Source organism: Callionymus lyra, unplaced genomic scaffold (genome assembly GCF_982586985.1).
Source record: "Callionymus lyra unplaced genomic scaffold, fCalLyr1.hap1.1 HAP1_SCAFFOLD_127, whole genome shotgun sequence".
Lineage (NCBI taxonomy): Eukaryota > Metazoa > Chordata > Actinopteri > Syngnathiformes > Callionymidae > Callionymus > Callionymus lyra.
The window spans coordinates 70,001-82,500 of NW_028258604.1; the positions used below are offsets into that span (position 1 = coordinate 70,001).

At 58.8% G+C, this 12,500-nt stretch overlaps 1 non-coding gene across 1 annotated transcript; it reads right to left on the minus strand.

Annotated features, from left to right (window-relative positions):
• Nucleotides 1–8,639: 8,639 nt before the first annotated feature.
• Nucleotides 8,640–8,758, minus strand: LOC148058232 (5S ribosomal RNA). Its single transcript, XR_015710052.1, has one exon. It is a non-coding gene; the product is annotated as a 5S ribosomal RNA (ribosomal RNA).
• Nucleotides 8,759–12,500: the final 3,742 nt, after the last annotated feature.

The window sequence follows — 12,500 nt, forward strand, 5'->3', positions numbered from 1 at the left end:
AAGCCACAACGCTTGATCGGACCCGCTAAGTCCGGAGGAACCGTCCGCCCGCAATGGGTGGGGGCCCTCCGATGGCGGGTCACGTTGGCAGATCGGTCATCGGTGTAGGTGGTATCACAGTGCGTCCATGACGCGCGAAGGTCGGCTTGAGCCTGAGCTCTTTCCCCGCCGCCTGCGCTGGAGCTCGATACTCTGTCCAAGTATCCTTCGCTCCTATTAACCTCTAGGTGGTTGCGCTCGTGACATCAAAAAGACCACTTTTTGAAGAGCAGTCACACTCGGAAAAAATTTCTTTCGTCAGGCAAAAGAACCAGAGTTCTCCGCGGCCATCCACTCCAACCTTGTCCGACTTTGAGGCACCAGGCTCGGCCACCCTCCGAGCCTTTTCCTTCCCTCTCCTGTTATGGTGCCTCCCTATTAACCTCTAGGTGGTTGCGCTCGTGACATCAAAAAGACCACTTTTTTCAGAGCAGTCACACTCGGAAAAAATTTCTTTCGTCAGGCAAAAGAACCAGAGTTCTCCGCGGCCATCCACTCCAACCTTGTCCGACTTTGAGGCACCAGGCTCGGCCACCCTCCGAGCCTTTTCCTTCCCTCTCCTGTTATGGTGCCTCCCTATTAACCTCTAGGTGGTTGCGCTCGTGACATCAAAAAGACCACTTTTTGAAGAGCAGTCACACTCGGAAAAAATTTCTTTCGTCAGGCAAAAGAACCAGAGTTCTCCGCGGCCATCCACTCCAACCTTGTCCGACTTTGAGGCACCAGGCTCGGCCACCCTCCGAGCCTTTTCCTTCCCTCTCCTGTTATGGTGCCTCCCTATTAACCTCTAGGTGGTTGCGCTCGTGACATCAAAAAGACCACTTTTTGAGGAGCAGTCACACTCGGAAAAAATTTCTTTCGTCAGGCAAAAGAACCAGAGTTCTCCGCGGCCATCCACTCCAACCTTGTCCGACTTTGAGGCACCAGGCTCGGCCACCCTCCGAGCCTTTTCCTTCCCTCTCCTGTTATGGTGCCTCCCTATTAACCTCTAGGTGGTTGCGCTCGTGACATCAAAAAGACCACTTTTTGCAGAGCAGTCACACTCGGAAAAAATTTCTTTCGTCAGGCAAAAGAACCAGAGTTCTCCGCGGCCATCCACTCCAACCTTGTCCGACTTTGAGGCACCAGGCTCGGCCACCCTCCGAGCCTTTTCACTCCCTCTCCTGTTATGGTGCCTCCCTATTAACCTCTAGGTGGTTGCGCTCGTGACATCAAAAAGACCACTTTTTGAGGAGCAGTCACACTCGGAAAAAATTTCTTTCGTCAGGCAAAAGAACCAGAGTTCTCCGCGGCCATCCACTCCAACCTTGTCCGACTTTGAGGCACCAGGCTCGGCCACCCTCCGAGCCTTTTCACTCCCTCTCCTGTTATGGTGCCTCCCTATTAACCTCTAGGTGGTTGCGCTCGTGACATCAAAAAGACCACTTTTTGCAGAGCAGTCACACTCGGAAAAAATTTCTTTCGTCAGGCAAAAGAACCAGAGTTTTCAGCGGTCATCCACTCCAACCTTGTCCGATTTTGAGGCACCAGGCTCGGCCACCCTCCGAGCCTTTTCCTTCCCTCTCCTGTTATGGTGCCTCCCTATTAACCTCTAGGTGGTTGCGCTCGTGACATCAAAAAGACCACTTTTTGCAGAGCAGTCACACTCGGAAAAAATTTCTTTCGTCAGGCAAAAGAACCAGAGTTTTCAGCGGCCATCCACTCCAACCTTGTCCGATTTTGAGGCACCAGGCTCGGCCACCCTCCGAGCCTTTTCACTCCCTCTCCTGTTATGGTGCCTCCCTATTAACCTCTAGGTGGTTGCGCTCGTGACATCAAAAAGACCACTTTTTGCAGAGCAGTCACACTCGGAAAAAATTTCTTTCGTCTGGCAAAAGAACCAGAGTGTTCAGCGGTCATCCACTCCAACCTTGTCCGATTTTGAGGCACCAGGCTCGGCCACCCTCCGAGCCTTTTCACTCCCTCTCCTGTTATGGTGCCTCCCTATTAACCTCTAGGTGGTTGCGCTCGTGACATCAAAAAGACCACTTTTTGCAGAGCAGTCACACTCGGAAAAAATTTCTTTCGTCTGGCAAAAGAACCAGAGTTTTCAGCGGTCATCCACTCCAACCTTGTCCGACTTTGAGGCACCAGGCTCGGCCACCCTCCGAGCCTTTTCACTCCCTCTCCTGTTATGGTGCCTCCCTATTAACCTCTAGGTGGTTGCGCTCGTGACATCAAAAAGACCACTTTTTGCAGAGCAGTCACACTCGGGAAAAATTTCTTTCGTCTGGCAAAAGAACCAGAGTTTTCAGCGGTCATCCACTCCAACCTTGTCCGATTTTGAGGCACCAGGCTCGGCCACCCTCCGAGCCTTTTCACTCCCTCTCCTGTTATGGTGCCTCCCTATTAACCTCTAGGTGGTTGCGCTCGTGACATCAAAAAGACCACTTTTTTCAGAGCAGTCACACTCGGAAAAAATTTCTTTCGTCTGGCAAAAGAACCAGAGTTTTCAGCGGTCATCCACTCCAACCTTGTCCGATTTTGAGGCACCAGGCTCGGCCACCCTCCGAGCCTTTTCACTCCCTCTCCTGTTATGGTGCCTCCCTATTAACCTCTAGGTGGTTGCGCTCGTGACATCAAAAAGACCACTTTTTGCAGAGCAGTCACACTCGGGAAAAATTTCTTTCGTCTGGCAAAAGAACCAGAGTTTTCAGCGGTCATCCACTCCAACCTTGTCCGATTTTGAGGCACCAGGCTCGGCCACCCTCCGAGCCTTTTCACTCCCTCTCCTGTTATGGTGCCTCCCTATTAACCTCTAGGTGGTTGCGCTCGTGACATCAAAAAGACCACTTTTTTCAGAGCAGTCACACTCGGAAAAAATTTCTTTCGTCTGGCAAAAGAACCAGAGTTTTCAGCGGTCATCCACTCCAACCTTGTCCGATTTTGAGGCACCAGGCTCGGCCACCCTCCGAGCCTTTTCACTCCCTCTCCTGTTATGGTGCCTCCCTATTAACCTCTAGGTGGTTGCGCTCGTGACATCAAAAAGACCACTTTTTTCAGAGCAGTCACACTCGGGAAAAATTTCTTTCGTCTGGCAAAAGAACCAGAGTTATCAGCGGTCATCCACTCCAACCTTGTCCGATTTTGAGGCACCAGGCTCGGCCACCGTCCGAGCCTTTTCACTCCCTCTCCTGTTATGGTGCCTCCCTATTAACCTCTAGGTGGTTGCGCTCGTGACATCAAAAAGACCACTTTTTTCAGAGCAGTCACACTCGGGAAAAATTTCTTTCGTCTGGCAAAAGAACCAGAGTTATCAGCGGTCATCCACTCCAACCTTGTCCGACGTTGAGGCACCGATGTCGGCCAAGTTCTGAGCGTTCCACCGCCGAATGCCACTGGTCCTCAACACAGCGGACTTCCAATCCAACCTTGTCCGACTTTGAGGCACCGAAGTCGGCCTCAGCCCGAGCCTTCCCCCGCCGACCTCACTGGAGCCCGCCATCCAGGGACCGGCGGAGGTCGCCCGCATGACCACGGCAAAGTGTCTCAAAGTCGGGCACGACCGCTCGAGTCACCCGCCAACCCGGTCCGGGGCACCTCCAGGGACCGGCGGAGGTCGCCCGCATGACCGCGGCAAAGTGTCTCAAAGTCGGGCATGACCGCTTGAGTCACCCGCCAACCCGGTCCGGGGCACCTCCAGGGACCGGCGGAGGACGCCCGCATGACCGCGACAAAGTGTCTCAAAGTCGGGCACGACCGCTCGAGTCACCCGCCAACCCGGTCCGGGGCACCTCCAGGGACCGGCGGAGGACGCCCGCATGACCGCGACAAAGTGTCTCAAAGTCGGGCACGACCGCTCGAGTCACCCGCCAACCCGGTCCGGGGCACCTCCAGGGACCGGCGGAGGACGCCCGCATGACCGCGACAAAGTGTCTCAAAGTCGGGCACGACCGCTCGAGTCACCCGCCAACCCGGTCCGGGGCACCTCCAGGGACCGGCGGAGGATGCCCGCATGACCGCGACAAAGTGTCTCAAAGTCGGGCACGACCGCTCGAGTCACCCGCCAACCCGGTCCGGGACACCTCCAGGGACCGGCGGAGGACGCCCGCATGACCGCGACAAAGTGTCTCAAAGTCGGGCATGACCGTTCGAGTCACCCGCCAACCCGGTCCGGGGCACCTCCAGGGACCGGCGGAGGAGGCCCGCATGACCGCGACAAAGTGTCTCAAAGTCGGGCATGACCGCTCGAGTCACCCGCCAACCCGGTCCGGGGCACCTCCAGGGACCGGCGGAGGACGCCCGCATGACCGCGACAAAGTGTCTCAAAGTCGGGCATGACCGTTCGAGTCACCCGCCAACCCAGTCCGGGGCACCTCCAGGGACCGGCGGAGGAGGCCCGCATGACCGCGACAAAGTGTCTCAAAGTCGGGCATGACCGCTCGAGTCACCCGCCAACCCGGTCCGGGGCACCTCCGGGGACCGGCGGAGGACGCCCGCATGACCGCGACAAAGTGTCTCAAAGTCGGGCACGACCGCTCGAGTCACCCGCCAACCCGGTCCGGGGCACCTCCAGGGACCGGCGGAGGACGCCCGCATGACCGCGACAAAGTGTCTCAAAGTCGGGCACGACCGCTCGAGTCACCCGCCACCCCGGTCCGGGGCACCTCCAGGGACCGGCGGAGGACGCCCGCATGACCGCGACAAAGTGTCTCAAAGTCGGGCATGACCGCTCGAGTCACCCGCCAACCCGGTCCGGGGCACCTCCGGGGACCGGCGGAGGACGCCCGCATGACCGCGACAAAGTGTCTCAAAGTCGGGCAGGACCGCTCGAGTCACCCGCCAACCCGGTCCGGGGCACCTCCGGGGAGCAGTGGAGGTCGCTCGCATGACCGCGACAAAGTGTCTCAAAGTCGGGCACGACCGCTCGAGTCACCCGCCACCCCGGTCCGGGGCACCTCCAGGGACCGGCGGAGGACGCCCGCATGACCGCGACAAAGTGTCTCAAAGTCGGGCATGACCGCTCGAGTCACCCGCCAACCCGGTCCGGGGCACCTCCGGGGACCGGCGGAGGACGCCCGCATGACCGCGACAAAGTGTCTCAAAGTCGGGCAGGACCGCTCGAGTCACCCGCCAACCCGGTCCGGGGCACCTCCGGGGAGCAGTGGAGGTCGCTCGCATGACCGCGACAAAGTGTCTCAAAGTCGGGCATGACCGCTCGAGTCGCCCGCCATCCCGGTCCGGAGCTCAACACTTTGTCGTTTTTTCCACTCCCTCCCCATTAACCTCTAGGTGGTTGCGCTCGTGACATCAAAAAGACCACTTTTTGCAGAGCAGTCACACTCGGAAAAAATTCGTTTCGTCTGGCAAAAGAACCAGAGTTCTCAGCGGGCTTCCAGTCCAACCTTGTCCGATTTTGAGGCACCAGGCTCGGCCACAGTCCGAGCCCATTCACTCCCTCCCCTGTTGTACTCGCTCCCTATTAACCTCTAGGTGGTTGCGCTCGTGACATCAAAAAGACCACTTTTTGAGGAGCAGTCACACTTAGGAAAAATCCGTTTGCGCTCACACCATCCCTCCCCATTAACCTCTAGGTGGTTGCGCTCGTGACATCAAAAAGACCACTTTTTGAGGAGCAGTCACACTTAGGAAAAATCCGTTTGCGCTCACACCATCCCTCCCCATTAACCTCTAGGTGGTTGCGCTCGTGACATCAAAAAGACCACTTTTTGAGGAGCAGTCAGACACCGAGGTTTTCTGGATTTATGTCCGTTTTCCTGGTTCTCTGACTCGGGCACCTTGTGACCGACATCCCCCCCTTCCCTGGTTCTATTTTGCCGATACTTTGGTGAGTTTTCTACCCGCAAACCAAGCCCCCCAAGCCCGCCGCCTGGTGGGGGAGCATGCCGCCTGGCCCGGTTCTATTTTAGGTCACTTTGGTGAGTTTTCTACCCGCAAACCAAGCCCCCCAAGCCCGCCGCCTGGTGGGGGAAGAGGCCCCCTGGTCCCGGTTCTATTTTAGGACACTTTGGTGAGTTTTCTACCCGCAAACCAAGCCCCCCAAGCCCGCCGCCTGGTGGGGGAAGATGCCCCCTGGTCCCGGTTCTATTTTAGGACACTTTGGTGAGTTTTCTACCCGCAAACCAAGCCCCCCAAGCCCGCCGCCTGGTGGGGGAACATGCCCCCTGGTCCCGGTTCTATTTTAGGACACTTTGGTGAGTTTTCTACCCGCAAACCAAGCCCCCCAAGCCCGCCGCCTGGTGGGGGAACATGCCGCCTAGCCCGGTTCTATTTTAGGTCACTTTGGTGAGTTTTCTACCCGCAAACCAAGCCCCCCAAGCCCGCCGCCTGGTGGGGGAAGAGGCCCCCTGGTCCCGGTTCTATTTTAGGACACTTTGGTGAGTTTTCTACCCGCAAACCAAGCCCCCCAAGCCCGCCGCCTGGTGGGGGAACATGCCCCCTGGTCCTGGTTCTATTTTAGGACACTTTGGTGAGTTTTCTACCCGCAAACCAAGCCCCCCAAGCCCGCCGCCTGGTGGGGGAACATGCCCCCTGGTCCCGGTTCTATTTTAGGACACTTTGGTGAGTTTTCTACCCGGAAACCAAGCCCCCCAAGCCCGCCACCTGGTGGGGGAAGAGGCCCCCTGGTCCCGGTTCTATTTTAGGACACTTTGGTGAGTTTTCTACCCACACTGCAGGTCCCCAAATGCCGCCATCTGGTGGGGGAACATGCCGCCTGCACCGGTTCTATTTTAAGTCACTTTGGTGAGTTTTCTGCCCACACTACGGGTCCCCAAATGCCGCCATCTGGTGGGGGAACATGCCGCCTGCACCGGTTCTATTTTAAGTCACTTTGGTGAGTTTTCTACCCACACTACGGGTCCCCAAATGCCGCCATCTGGTGGGGGAACATGCCGCCTGCACCGGTTCTATTTTAAGTCACTTTGGTGAGTTTTCTACCCACACTACGGGTCCCCAAATGCCGCCATCTGGTGGGGGAACATGCCGCCTGCACCGGTTCTATTTTAAGTCACTTTGGTGAGTTTTCTGCCCACACTACGGGTCCCCAAATGCCGCCATCTGGTGGGGGAACATGCCGCCTGCACCGGTTCTATTTTAAGTCACTTTGGTGAGTTTTCTACCCACACTACGGGTCCCCAAATGCCGCCATCTGGTGGGGGAACATGCCGCCTGCACCGGTTCTATTTTAAGTCACTTTGGTGAGTTTTCTACCCACACTACGGGTCCCCAAATGCCGCCATCTGGTGGGGGAACATGCCGCCTGCACCGGTTCTATTTTAAGTCACTTTGGTGAGTTTTCTGCCCACACTACGGGTCCCCAAATGCCGCCATCTGGTGGGGGAACATGCCGCCTGCACCGGTTCTATTTTAAGTCACTTTGGTGAGTTTTCTGCCCACACTACGGGTCCCCAAATGCCGCCGCCTGGTGGGGGAACTGCCGCCTAGTCCCGGTTCTATTTTAGGTCACTTTTCTCACTTTCTGACCCACAAATAATGCCCCAAATGCCGCCGCCTGGTGGGGGGAACTGCCGCCTAGTCCCGGTTCTATTTTAGGTCACTTTTCTCACTTTCTGACCCACAAATAATGCCCCAAATGCCGCCGCCTGGTGGGGGGAACTGCCGCCTAGTCCCGGTTCTATTTTAGGTCACTTTTCTCACTTTCTGACCCACAAATAATGCCCCAAATGCCGCCGCCTGGTGGGGGGAACTGCCGCCTAGTCCCGGTTCTATTTTAGGTCACTTTTCTCACTTTCTGACCCACAAATAATGCCCCAAATGCCGCCGCCTGGTGGGGGGAACTGCCGCCTAGTCCCGGTTCTATTTTAGGTCACTTTTCTCACTTTCTGACCCACAAATAATGCCCCAAATGCCGCCGCCTGGTGGGGGGAACTGCCGCCTAGTCCCGGTTCTATTTTAGGTCACTTTTCTCACTTTCTTACCCACAAATAATGCCCCAAATGCCGCCGCCTGGTGGGGGGAACTGCCGCCTAGTCCCGGTTCTATTTTAGGTCACTTTTCTCACTTTCTGACCCACAAATAATGCCCCAAATGCCGCCGCCTGGTGGGGGGAACTGCCGCCTAGTCCCGGTTCTATTTTAGGTCACTTTTCTCACTTTCTTACCCACAAATAATGCCCCAAATGCCGCCGCCTGGTGGGGGGAACTGCCGCCTAGTCCCGGTTCTATTTTAGGTCACTTTTCTCACTTTCTGACCCACAAATAATGCCCCAAATGCCGCCGCCTGGTGGGGGGAACTGCCGCCTAGTCCCGGTTCTATTTTAGGTCACTTTTCTCACTTTCTGACCCACAAATAATGCCCCAAATGCCGCCGCCTGGTGGGGGGAACTGCCGCCTAGTCCCGGTTCTATTTTAGGTCACTTTTCTCACTTTCTTACCCACAAATAATGCCCCAAATGCCGCCGCCTGGTGGGGGGAACTGCCGCCTAGTCCCGGTTCTATTTTAGGTCACTTTTCTCACTTTCTTACCCACAAATAATGCCCCAAATGCCGCCGCCTGGTGGGGGGAACTGCCGCCTAGTCCCGGTTCTATTTTAGGTCACTTTTCTCACTTTTCTACCCACAAATAATGGCAAAAAAAAATGCTTACAGCACCCAGTATTCCCAGGCGGTCTCCCATCCAAGTACTAACTGGGCCCGACCCTGCTTGGCTTCCGAGATCAGACGAGATCGGGCTCATTCAGGGTGGTGTGGCCGTAAGCGAGGGAAGCGCTTGTGAAATGCCCCAAAGTGTTGAAAATGTTCCCCAGGCCCCTGGTTCCCCATCCCCGCAGGAGGAGGCTCCCCAGGCCCCCTGGTTCCCCATCCCCGCAGGAGGAGGCTCCCCAAGCCCCCTGGTGCAGGAGGAGGCTCCCCAGGCCCCTGGTTCCCCATCCCCGCAGGAGGAGGCTCCCCAGGCCCCCTGGTTCCCCATCCCCGCAGGAGGAGGCTCCCCAGGCCCCATGGTTCCCCATCACCGCAGGAGGAGGCTCCCCAGGCCCCCTGGTTCCCCATCCCCGCAGGAGGAGGCTCCCCAGGCCCCCTGGTGCAGGAGGAGGCTCCCCAGGCCCCCTGGTTCCCCATCCCCGCAGGAGGAGGCTCCCCAGGCCCCCTGGTTCTCCATGCCCGCAGGAGGAGGCTCCCCAGGCCCCTGGTTCCCCATCCCCGCAGGAGGAGGCTCCCCAGGCCCCCTGGTTCTCCATGCCCGTAGGAGGAGGCTCCCCAGGCCCCCTGGTTCTCCATCCCCGCAGGAGGAGGCTCCCCAGGCCCCCTGGTTCTCCATCCCCGCAGGAGGAGGCTCCCCAGGCCCCCATGTTCTCCATGCCCGCAGGAGGAGGCTCCCCAGGCCCCTTGGTTCTCCATCCCCGCAGGAGTAGGCTCCCCAGGCGCCCTGGTTCTCCATCCCCGCAGGAGGAGGCTCCCCAGGCCCCCTGGTTCTCCATCCCCGCAGGAGGAGGCTCCCCAGGCCCCATGGTTCCCCATCACCGCAGGAGGAGGCTCCCCAGGCCCCCTGGTTCCCCATCCCCGCAGGAGGAGGCTCCCCAGGCCCCCTGGTTCTCCATCCCCGCAGGAGGAGGCTCCCCAGACCCCCATGTTCTCCATGCCCGCAGGAGGAGGCTCCCCAGGCCCCTTGGTTCTCCATCCCCGCAGGAGGAGGCTCCCCAGGCCCCTGGTTCTCCATCCCCGCAGGAGGAGGCTCCCCAGGCCCCCTGGTTCTCCATGCCCGCAGGAGGAGGCTCCCCAGGCCCCCTGGTTCTCCATGCCCGCAGGAGGAGGCTCCCCAGGCCCCCATGTTCTCCATGCCCGCAGGAGGAGGCTCCCCAGGCCCCTTGGTTCTCCATCCCCGCAGGAGGAGGCTCCCCAGGCCCCTGGTTCCCCATCCCCGCAGGAGGAGGCTCCCCAGGCCCCCTGGTTCTCCATGCCCGCAGGAGGAGGCTCCCCAGGCCCCCTGGTTCTCCATGCCCGCAGGAGGAGGCTCCCCAGGCCCCCTGGTTCTCCATCCCCGCAGGAGGAGGCTCCCCAGGCCCCTGGTTCTCCATGCCCGCAGGAGGAGGCTCCCCAGGCCCCCTGGTTCTCCATGACCGCAGGAGGAGGCTCCCCAGGCCCCCTGGTTCTCCATCCCCGCAGGAGGAGGCTCCCCAGGCCCCCTGGTTCCCCATCCCCGCAGGAGGAGGCTCCCCAGGCCCCCTGGTTCTCCATCCCCGCAGGAGGAGGCTCCCCAGGCCCCCTGGTTCCCCATCCCCGCAGGAGGAGGCTCCCCAGGCCCCCTGGTTCTCCATGCCCGCAGGAGGAGGCTCCCCAGGCCCCCTGGTTCCCCATCCCCGCAGGAGGAGGCTCCCCAGGCCCCCTGGTTCTCCATCCCCGCAGGAGGAGGCCCCCCAGGCCCCTGGTTCCCCATCCCCGCAGGAGGAGGCTCCCCAGGCCCCCTGGTTCTCCATGCCCGCAGGAGGAGGCTCCCCAGGCCCCTGGTTGGGAGAGGGGGAAAAAGAGCAAAGTGTTTAAAAATGCCCCAAAGTGTTGAAAATGTTCCCCAGGCCCCTGGTTCCCCATCCCCGCAGGAGGAGGCTCCCCAGGCCCCCTGGTTGGGAGAGGGGGAAAAAGACCAAAGTGTTTAAAAATGCCCCAAAGTGTTGAAAATGTTCCCCAGGCCCCTGGCTCCCCATCCCCTCAGGAGGAGGCTCCCCAGGCCCCCTGGTTGGGAGAGGGGGAAAAAGAGCAAAGTGTTTAAAAATGCCCCAAAGTGTTGAAAATGTTCCCCAGGCCCCTGGTTCCCCATCCCCGCAGGAGGAGGCTCCCAAGGCCCCCTGGTTGGGAGAGGGGGAAAAAGAGCAAAGTGTTTAAAAATGCCCCAAAGTGTTGAAAATGTTCCCCAGGCCCCTGGTTCCCCATCCCCGCAGGAGGAGGCTCCCCAGGCCCCCTGGTTGGGAGAGGGGGAAAAAGAGCAAAGTGTTTAAAAATGCCCCAAAGTGTTGAAAATGTTCCCCAGGCCCCTGGTTCCCCATCCCCGCAGGAGGAGGCTCCCAAGGCCCCCTGGTTGGGAGAGGGGGAAAAAGAGCAAAGTGTTTAAAAATGCCCCAAAGTGTTGAAAATGTTCCCCAGGCCCCTGGTTCCCCATCCCCGCAGGAGGAGGCTCCCCAGGCCCCCTGGTTGGGAGAGGGGGAAAAAGACCAAAGTGTTTAAAAATGCCCCAAAGTGTTGAATAATGTTCCCCAGGCCTCCTGGTTCCCCATCCCCGCAGGAGGAGGCTCCCCAGGCCCCCTGGTTGGGAGAGGGGGAAAAAGAGCAAAGTGTTTAAAAATGCCCCAAAGTGTTGAAAATGTTCCCCAGGCCCCTGGTTCCCCATCCCCGCAGGAGGAGGCTCCCAAGGCCCCCTGGTTGGGAGAGGGGGGAAAAAGAGCAAAGTGTTTAAAAATGCCCCAAAGTGTTGAAAATGTTCCCCAGGCCCCTGGTTCCCCATCCCCGCAGGAGGAGGCTCCCCAGGCCCCCTGGTTGGGAGAGGGGGAAAAAGAGCAAAGTGTTTAAAAATGCCCCAAAGTGTTGAAAATGTTCCCCAGGCCCCTGGTTCCCCATCCCCGCAGGAGGAGGCTCCCAAGGCCCCCTGGTTGGGAGAGGGGGAAAAAGAGCAAAGTGTTTAAAAATGCCCCAAAGTGTTGAAAATGTTCCCCAGGCCCCTGGTTCCCCATCCCCGCAGGAGGAGGCTCCCCAGGCCCCCTGGTTGGGAGAGGGGGAAAAAGACCAAAGTGTTTAAAAATGCCCCAAAGTGTTGAATAATGTTCCCCGGCCTCCTGGTACCCCATCCCCGCAGGAGGAGGCTCCCCAGGCCCCCTGGTTGGGAGAGGGGGAAAAAGAGCAAAGTGTTTAAAAATGCCCCAAAGTGTTGAAAATGTTCCCCAGGCCCCTGGTTCCCCATCCCCGCAGGAGGAGGCTCCCAAGGCCCCCTGGTTGGGAGAGGGGGAAAAAGAGCAAAGTGTTTAAAAATGCCCCAAAGTGTTGAAAATGTTCCCCAGGCCCCTGGTTCCCCATCCCCGCAGGAGGAGGCTCCCCAGGCCCCCTGGTTGGGAGAGGGGGAAAAAGAGCAAAGTGTTTAAAAATGCCCCAAAGTGTTGAAAATGTTCCCCAGGCCCCTGGTTCCCCATCCCCGCAGGAGGAGGCTCCCAAGGCCCCCTGGTTGGGAGAGGGGGGAAAAAGAGCAAAGTGTTTAAAAATGCCCCAAAGTGTTGAATAATGTTCCCCGGCCTCCTGGTACCCCATCCCCGCATGAGGATGTCACCCAGGCCCCTGGTTCTCCATCCCCGCAGGAGGAGGGATTGTGGGTGGGAGAGGGAAAAAAAGAGCAAAGTGTTTAAAAATGCCCCAAAGTGTTGAAAATGTTCCCCGGCCTCCTGGTACCCCATCCCCGCATGAGGATGTCATCCAGGCCCCTGGTTCTCCATCCCCGCAGGAGGAGGGATTGTGGGTGGGAGA